Source organism: Protopterus annectens, chromosome 9.part0 (genome assembly GCF_019279795.1).
Source record: "Protopterus annectens isolate FY-2018-M chromosome 9.part0, PAN1.0, whole genome shotgun sequence".
Taxonomy (NCBI): Eukaryota; Metazoa; Chordata; order Ceratodontiformes; family Protopteridae; genus Protopterus; species Protopterus annectens.
Genome location: NC_056743.1, coordinates 1207327951 through 1207337964, shown reverse-complemented (window position 1 = coordinate 1207337964; position 10014 = coordinate 1207327951). Strand labels below are relative to the sequence as shown.

Sequence of the window (10014 nt, the reverse complement as noted above, 5' to 3'; positions counted from 1 at the left end):
AAGGACTCCTACGAGCTCTAAATTCTGAGTTGGGGTCAATTTCAATTTTTTGTAATTTACAGTTATTCCAAGATAACAGCACATGTGAAGTACATGGTCTCTTGCTTCTATTAACTGATGCTTGGTTGGAGAGGTAATGAGCTAATCATCTAGGTACGGAAACACTTGGAAACTCTGCGGTCTCAAGTGAGCTGCTACTGCTGCCATATATTTGGTGAACACCTTGGGGGCTGTGGTGAGACCAAAGGACAGAACTCTGAACTGAAAGTGACCGTCTCCCAGCTGGAAGTGGAGGAAGTTTCTGAATCATTTTTCCATTTTTATAGGGTAATACACATCCTGAACATTTACTAAGCACATCCAATCGTCTTTTTCCAAAAATGGTAGAATGGACTGTACCGTGACCATCCGGAATTTGGTTTGATGAACTGATTTGTTCAGTAAACTTAGATCCAGAATTGGTCTCCAGTCCCCTGTCTTTTCTGGTATTAAAAAAAATCTTGAGTGAATTCCAGACTCTCTCTGGTCTGGTGAGACTCCTTGGATAACTCTTTTTTTCTAGCAGTTTTTGGATTTCTTGAACTGCTTGTTCCCTCTGACTGTGTGGAACATCTGGAATTTTCCTGCATACAGGAGGAGGAAAGGAAAAGGGAATTGTATAGCTTGCAGATATAATCTTCTGCACCCAAGCATCCAATGTTATTTGTAGCCAGGCATTTGGGTACAGGGATAAGCGTCCTTCAACTCCAGAGGAAGACAATCGGGCCTCCTTTCAGGAGTGCTGGTAGGATTTACCAGAGAAAGAATCCCTGAAACCCTGGTTTTGTGGACCACCTCTGCAGTGCAGGCAGCATCTTCCATTAAAGTTCCTTCCTCTGTCCCTGGGGGAATTACCTCCTTGTGTGCCCTGAAAAGGTCCTTGGGATTTTTTAAAACACATTTTTCCACTACCTTTTTGATTCCTGGAAAAGGATCGTTGGGGAGGGGGAGGGGTGGAAAAACATATGCCCACAGCAGAAAGGGTCTTTCCATCTTTCTCACACCTGTATAAATTTTTTTCTAACTTTTGGGCCAAACAAGCATGATCTTGAAAGGGTGAATTGATGAATGAAGACTTAAATGGCTCTCCAAAGTCACATAGATGCATCCAGGCATGTCCACTAATGGCAACACCTGAACCCGCTGCTTTGGTGGTCTATTTGACTGCATAAATAATGAGCCTCATGGACGAATTTGGCACAGACTCCAGGGTAGCCAACTGGGAAGCCACCTTTTCTTGGATGTCCTCAGAAACGTTTGCTGCAAGGGTATCTGATAACTCCTTGACCAGATCCCGCTGAAGTCTGGTAAAATGTGCCAAGAAATTCAAAGACGTAAAGGCAAAAGTTGATGAAGCATAGACCTACTTCTCAAATCTATCCATCGACCGAGACTCCCTGTTGGGTGGATGGATAGAAGAACTCTCTTCAGCCCGTTCCTTTTTTTTTGGCTGTCGGCACAACCATGGCATCAACAGCTAACCCTTTGGTCCAGAACTGTTTGTCTTTAGGGGTGGACAAAATTATGTCAGGTCTCTTGGGGATAGGTTCCATAGTATCAGGGGCCTTCCACACCCTCTGAGAGAGCAATTGAATGAGCTCATCAGTGGGTGGAGTCACCCAAGATGTTGATAGTCGAGTGCTAAAGGCCTGCAGGTACACAGACTCCTTGGAAGAGGGATTTTTGGGACTTCCAGTTACCCCTCTATTTCAATATTTTAGGATGTCTCTAAATGAGACATCATCAGGGGATGACCTTGAGGATCCCCCCCTCCATCAAAGCGGGTGTCTTCAATGATTGATTCCTCTGGGGAATCCAAGTGCTTCCTCTTGCACTTTCTCTGATTAGGGACTTCCTCAGTGGGGTGATCTGGGGAGGTATCAGAAGAGGAGAGAATTATCTGGGACTTCTGTGGTCTCGGCACTCGCTGATCCAGTGGGAGTGCAGGTTGAATATCTGGGTGTGAGGAGGAAGGGACATTTGCTCCAAAGTGGAAGGGGCTGACTGACTGCTGCAATCAGGGCTCTCTCCATCACCTTGAAAGCTGACTCCCCAAAGAGAGAAGGGAGCACGGAACCAAGAAAGACTACCTTGGAACCATGGTTACTCCCTGCTCCAAAGAGACAGCTTCCAAGACCAAAGCTAGAGCCGAGGTGATTCAAGCTGATACTCCAAGGTGCAGAGAAGGCTCTGAAAAAATAGGAGTCAACTCTTGCCACCCAGAGCAGACAGGACAGATTCAGCTCAGAGAGGTCTCCGAATTCGATTAGACCGGAACTGATGCAGTCAGCACCAGGCAGCTTGGAGCAGAAAACTCTAATGCTTCAGATGAAGTCAGAGGAGGAAAAAAAATGAAGGGGTAAAGGAATGTTTGGCTCCCATACCCAAGGGGGCTGGAGAGGAAGAGGTACCTGACAATCCTCTCACCCACAGTATCTTATTTACCAGCCTCTCCACATAATCTTCAGTTAAGCTCTTGGTGGAACGGATAGAAAGGGTGGAGGGCGATTTTGGCCTTTCCTAGAAAAGGCAAAGGCAATCTTCCTGCAAAGGGGTCAATAGAGTGTGAACATGAAATTCTTGGAAGCCTTATAATGGATAGCTCCTCAAATTGCTTACTTAGTGTCCAGGTAGTTGTCAGTGAAGAAAATATCTGCAACAATAATTCTGGTGTAGAAAATTCCAAATGCTCCTACACTGAAATGCTAGGTGCCGATGACTTTGTCGGTTCTGATAAACTCGGTTCCATAGGTCCCTTTGGGACCAATGTTTTAGTGGTGGAGTAAGTAGGTTCCAAAGGAAATGAAAACTTAGCCCTTTTGGAGGATGGTGCTGATGGAGTAGAAGGCACCAATGGGCTTCTCTTTTTTGGTTTCACCAAAGCTTTGGAAGAAAAAGATGAGTAAAAAGGGGAAGACACATTGGTCTTACTCTTGGTTTTCTCAGAACCAGATAAAGCCTCGCTAAAGGCTGATGGAAGCATACCCTTCAAAATAACTTTCTTTTGTTGTTCTACAAGCACCCTGAGACTGAAACTATAACATATTGAGCAGTCTTCTTGAAGGTGAACATGGCCCAGGCAACAGACACACAACAAATGAGCGTCTGACATCAAAATTTTGTCCACATTTCTGACATCTTTTGAATCCAGTGGGGACTTTAGGTTTTTCAGCCATACTGAAGAGATTTCAAACTTTTCAACAATGGTGTCAACAGACCAGCTACACAACACACACACACACACACACACACACACACACACACACACACACACACACACACACACACACACGTAGAAAGGGACACAGGAACACTCATTATAATAAGAAACAGTTTTTTTTTAAACAGAAGGAGAAAGCAGAAGGAAGAAAAGCTATCAACAATGATAGTTTACAATACATCGAGATACGGAAGGGAGAGGACAATTTCAAAAGGAATAGAAAGTAGTGGGTAGATTGATGACTAATAATCTCAGCAATAAAGAAGTAGAAACTCTTTCAAAAAAGTGGAAATATATCCATAAAGGTCTAATGCCCGTGCCCTGGCCCAGCAATCAAGAAGCCTCAATCCTCACCACTAACACTAGTGAGGGGCATCTCATATAGGAGGAAAGGATAACAAATACACACGGTAAACTGCAATTTCCCTTAAGAGCACACAAAGATCACAGTCAATCTGGGGCTGGTCACTCCCTAGCTCTCCAGGTCCCCAATAAGACTCCCCACTGGCACAGCTATAGGGTCCAGATCTCAACCTAGTGGGCAAGCTAAAACCTCCAGCACCCTCTCTGTCCAACCAGTGCTTCGTGTCACTGTCCAAGTAGCTGACACACACACACACACACACACACACACACACACACACACACACACACACACACACACACACACACACACACACACACACACACACAAACACACACTTTGAGAAGAGTTTATACAACCACACAGACAAAGGCTGGCACAGGTTCTCCAGCTGTGCCCCTTTTCCCCAGACTATATGGTAGAAATCACTGCCACCACCCAGCTAATAATTATCAGCTACCCAAAGGGCCATAAAGGGGTGTCCAATTATTACTGTGCCATATTATTATCCAACTGGTAAGTGCGACTAAACAGTCAAGGCTTATTAGAATGACTTGGTACAGGATCACTGTATACATGCAATGTACTCTAAAGAGCTTAAATTATCTCTACAAAAATGGCCACAGTTGAAAGGGTTTAAAAATATTTAATAACAAATAGTCAAAACATAAGACAATACTTTTTACTACACAATTCTAGTCAAGAGTTCAGAGATCACAAAGAAATACTTAAAATAATTCAGTAGTACAGTTCTGACATCACAGAAAAACACTTAGTCTAATCTTTCTAGTTTCTAGCTATTTCTAAGAGAAAACACAAGTCCAAGATAAACTTACATATACAGCAAGACAGTGCTGATGGGATGGATGGTCAAGACAAAAATGCTTAATGCCCTCTGTTTTTAAAATCACATTCCTGGTTCACATTACACCATTCTTCACACATTCCTGGGTTCTCAGGCTAACAGAAACTACATTTACATTCTTCACCTCTGGGCAGAAACCAGAGCAATAAAGGACATTTATGCATGCAAATTCTGGCCATTAACTCTGGGCTTAAAACAATAGCAAGAATTCCTTCATCTAGACCGGCTGGAGCCGTGTTTACATCAAAGGGTCACAACACGCTTTACTTGGTCAGCAGAGTGCACTGTTGTTACATTTTTGCAGTTCCACATGTAACACTATTTTTACCATTTAAGACAACAAGCCTGTGGTTTACATTAATATTTACAGATGACAGAATTATCTCCAAAATTCTTTCTGGCTAGGCTGGCAGCCTTCACCTATCTTCACCCAATCTTCACATACCCCCCCCCCCCCGGAGAACTCAAGCTATCAAGTGACCCTTGAGAAACGCTGCTTGAGGGAGTTAGGTCTGTTTGAGTATACCTTACTCCATTCCCTGTCTTGAGAGCCCATCTGCATTGGCATTGCTAATCCCACTGTGGTGCTGCATGGACATATCATATGCTTGCAACCCAAGGCTCCATCTTAGCAACTTGGTATTTTGCTGGCTGGCTCTGTTTAACCATGCTAGGAGGTTGTGATCTGTCATAACTGTGAATTTTCTTCCATACAGATAAGGCTGAAGTTTCTGCAGTGCCCACGCTATGGCTAGACATTCCTTTTCTAAAGATGCATAGCATTCCTCCATGGGTTGGAGCCTATGACTGAGATAAACCACTGGGTGCTCTTCTCCCTCCACCTGCACAATAAATTCTTTGCTGTAATCTGGACTGGCTAACACAGGGGGGTCCTCCCAAAGCTTCTTTAAGCTTCTGGAATGCCTGCTCACATGCTGGGGTCCACATTACCTTATCTGGCCTGTTCTTCCTTGTCAGGTCTGTGAGGGGAGCAGCTATGGTACTATAACTGGGGACTAACTTTCTGTAGTACCCTGCTGTCCCTAAAAATGCCCTCACCTGTTTTTTATTAACAGGTGCAGGCCATGCCTGAATGGCTTCCACTTTGGCAGGTTCTGGTCTTATCTTACCACTCCCCACTCTATGTCCTAGGTAGGAGACCTCTGCCATACCCACCTGAAATTTGCTCGGCTTAATGGTCAACCCTGCCCTCTGTAGGCTGACCAGCACCTCCCTGACATGCTGAAGGTGCTCTGGCCAGGAATGGCTGCAGATGGCAATATCATCTAGGTAAGCAAGGGCAAATCCTCCTGCTAGGATATGATCTACCAGCCTCTGGAAAGTTGCTGGGGCATTCTTCATCTCAAAGGGCATCTTTGTGAACTCGTACAAGCCAAAAGGAGTCACAAAGGCTGACTTCTCTCTAGCACTGGGAGACAAGGGCACCTGCCAGTAACCCTTGGTAAGATCGATAGTTGTAAGATACTTAGCCCCACCCAGCTGCTCTAGGGCCTCATCTGTCCTAGGCATGGAGTAAGCATCTGACTCTGTGTGACTATTTAATTTCCTGTAGTCAACACAGAACCTGGTGCTGCCATCCTTCTTTGGTACCAGCACCACTGGGGAGGCCCCGGGACTGTTGGACTTTTGAATCACCCTTAGTTCTAACATCTCCTGTACCTCCTCCCTCAGAGTCTGTTTGACTCTCCCAGGCACTCTGTAAGGGGCCTGCCTAATAGGCCTTTGGGGTCCTGTATCCACCTGGTGCTGCCCCAGGTGGATGCACCCTGGTTTCCCAGAGAACATGTCCCCAAATTCCTGCAACACTGCTCGGATTTCTCGAACCTGGGTAGGGGACAGCTGCTGGGACATTGCTACCCCTTCCACTGAGGTGTCAGCCCGAGCCTCACTGAGAAGATCAGTCCCCAAATCTCCCTCAGACTCCTCCTGCAATTCACTGCAAATGCTCAGCACAAGGGCTTCCCCTATCATGGTAAGGTTTCAACATGTTAACATGGTACAATTTGTGCCCCTGCCTTCTGCCTAGCAGTTCCCATGTAATTAACATCACTTACCTTTCTTACCACCTTTTAGGGTCCCTCCCAAGCTGCTTGCAGCTTGTTGTGTCTGCCAGGAATAAGAACCAACATGTTGCAAAAACCATCACTGCACATGAGCTTAAATTCTTGGCTATTGAACAGTTGACAGCAAATGAGCACTTAGGTGATTTATGTAATCACACTGAAGTAACTCAAACAAAGTGGATTATCAGGTTGAGGGTGGATGGTGCTATGGGGTTAAATGAGTATGTACCTATCAAACTTGTTCTAAAAAAATAGACCTCTGCCAAAATGATATGTGGTTATGTATATGTATTTTTCTTCTTTTTGCATACTATTTGTAATAGATCATTTAGTTTATATGGTGTATCTATGTTAGGAAATTTTACAGATATATAGATATATTTGTACTGATTAAGTGCATTATGTTATCTGATGCATTTTTACTCTGATGTCTTACTGTTTTATTTATAGGTATGTAGTTTCTTTAAGAAACTAGGTGATGTAATGAGAAAGAGTTTTTTCATTGGATGGAATGCTTTTAAATGTGTTTGGCGGTCTTGGTGGTTTTAATTGTCTGAAGAAGTGAGTCTTTATCTCATGAAAGTGCTTACCAGATTTAAATAAATGTTATTTTTATGGTTTTAAACTTTGGCTTTGTTCCGGACATTGCACTGTTTTTATTACTTTTTTTTAAATTTTGGCATCATACTGTGCAGTCCATTCATCTCAGTTGCTGGTGTTTTTCTTGTTGTTATTAAAATATATTACATAAAAATAGCTTATTAAGAATAACCTACTAATCCAAACTTTACTAAGAAACCAACTCATTAACAAATTGACTAATTAACTAACAGAAAGATCTACCACTAGACATCTATCAGAATAAATATTAGTAACTTATAAACAGAAACACTTTAACAAAGATCAAATTTGTACCAAATAAATACTTCATCAGGTTTGTCTGTAAAAAACATATAATATTAATGAACATGTGTATAAATCTACAAGTGAACACCTAAGTAGGCTGAAAACCATAGGTATAATTGCTAAGGTGGGAATACAGTGAAAAATGTTAAAAATAAAGTATTAAGGCCCTGGGGAGCTGTTCAAATGTGGCATCTAACTAAGAAAGCACTTAGGTGTTCACGTATAGATTTATACACGTTAATTTCATCATGGTTTGGCGTTTCCTACATTTTAATACCACTCTGGGACTATTTACAGGTTTTAAATATGTTTATACATAATTTCTGATCACCTGGGGTCTAGCATCTTGATTTGATCCTGATTGTTTAGTCTGCCTCATGGTATCCCAAAATGCAGTGCTTGTCTGTAAAAATTACATCACTCAGGCCTTTTTCTTCCTAAAGCTCCTGTCAATGTATTGATTTTACATATATACACTGCTGTCTTTCAGTCAGTTTTAAGTAACATTTCATGTCATTCAATGACTACTTAAAACACAAACAGTGCAAATGCCACAGATCAGACTTTCAAACTGCTTTTTACTGCTGCTTCTTTTTTAGAATGGCTAAACTGCAGTCATTGTAAAGCCTGAATTGTACTACCACTACTACATATCTCCCATCCCCCTTCACACCTAACGTCCCCAGCTGTCAAAGTGCTAAGGGTAATTTGAGCTGTTACCTGCTGTGATTGACATCTCACAACAGGAGACTTGACTCTTATACTGTTTCCTTGCTCTAGCCTTTACTTTCTGTATGGGTAGGGAAGGACCAGGGAGCTGTGACAACACAGCATGGGTGGGTTTTTAGAATGGTTGTGGTGATGTCAGTTTGGGGAGGGAACTGGCCAGAAAACTTGATATCATGGCCTTGATGACATCAATGAATTGGAAACTGCAGCAAGCTTTTCCAGGGTGGGATACAATTTTTTGAAAGTGAAACTATCACAGTACAGTAAGGTACTATGATAGTGGACAGAAACAGTTGATTTAAAATATTTTAATTGCTGTTTATTCATAGTAGGGACTATAAATAGAAAAAGGACAGAGAAGTTGAGAATTTAATAATAGAATGCCATTGTCCTTTAAGTGAGAAGGTAGTAGTGACAGCATCCCTATCACTTACTGATATGTTGGGACCATTGGATTTATTAAAGGACTTGGCTTGGCAACATACATACATATATATATATAAATAATGAATTAAACGTGCATGCTGTGTATAGTTTGTTTCATCTGCGAAAGGGTGTGGTTGTGATTTTTGAGGTTTAATAAATTTATTGACTGATGATAAAAAGGATTTAGAATAATAATATAAAATATATAGGGTCAGATTCCAAAAGAGTTGCTCTCAGTGTAAGTGACTTACTCTGGTGTAAATCTACCCTGGTTGTGAAAGACATGCTGTCAGTGTGGCTTACTTTGGTGCAAGCCTACCTATAAACAGGCTAACACTGGAGGTCAGATTCCAAATGACCTGCTCCCAGTATTAAGTGACTTTACTTCAGTGTATACACTGCAGTAAGTCACTTATACTGAGAGCAAGTTTTTTTGAATCAGGCCCACAATGTATATTATAAATTTTGCATGTTTGCTACTTTATATTTTTTTATTTAAAATACTACCTTTAATGGTAATAACTGATGCAATAGACAATGCATTTATCATAAATAGTTCTACTATTACTACCTCTATAGCAAGCACAAGTGCTAGGTTTGTAAAACTGTAAACTTGAGCAGCAACTGTGTTACTGTACTAAGAGGTCTACTACAATGTGCAGAACTTTTTTCTTCAGGTCTCCATTTTAAAGACGCTTGCTAACTGAATAAGATTTGTCAAGAAACAAATAAAGGAGAACTCAAGTAAAATTAAGCAGAAAGAAAATAACTTACAGACATCTTAAAGAAAAAATAAATAAATGTTAAGAACTGCAATGTCATGTTAACCAAGGCATGGTAGCCTAAAAAAATGAAAGAAACCCTGTTATCTACCATCAGCAATATTCCAGTAAAAAACTTTCATCATCAGACCATTTTATCAGCTATATACACTATAACAGGGGATGTAGCTCAGTGGTAGAGCGCATGCTTTGCATGTATGAGGCCCCGGGTTCAATCCCCGGCATCTCCACAGTTAATTTTTAGGAAAACAAAAATGATACACATTTCTTTCCTAATATGTATGTGTTTATACATGCACTCATGACATTAACTGAACTGCTAAATGAAAACATTATGAAAAGTTATAAAACAATGACATTTATTCTTGTACATTTTAGGCAACTGTACATTTATCTGCAATGTTTCCGCGTCACAGCTTTTAAAACTTGTTTAAAAAAAACATAGTAGTTATATCCAAGTTCAAATAACTTCCAAGCTGTTCTATAAACATACTGACACACAATGCAAATAAAATGAGTAATATGAAATACATATATCCCTTTAAAGTATTTATAAGCAGATAAAGAAACACATGCCTTTTGTTTCCTTTCTAAAAAAC

The 10014-nt window shown here is 41.3% G+C and overlaps 1 non-coding gene across 1 annotated transcript; it reads left to right on the top strand.

Annotated features, from left to right (window-relative positions):
* The first annotated feature begins 9573 nt into the window (after window positions 1–9573).
* Window positions 9574–9645, top strand: TRNAA-UGC. Its single transcript has one exon. It is a non-coding gene; the product is annotated as a tRNA-Ala (tRNA).
* Window positions 9646–10014: the final 369 nt, after the last annotated feature.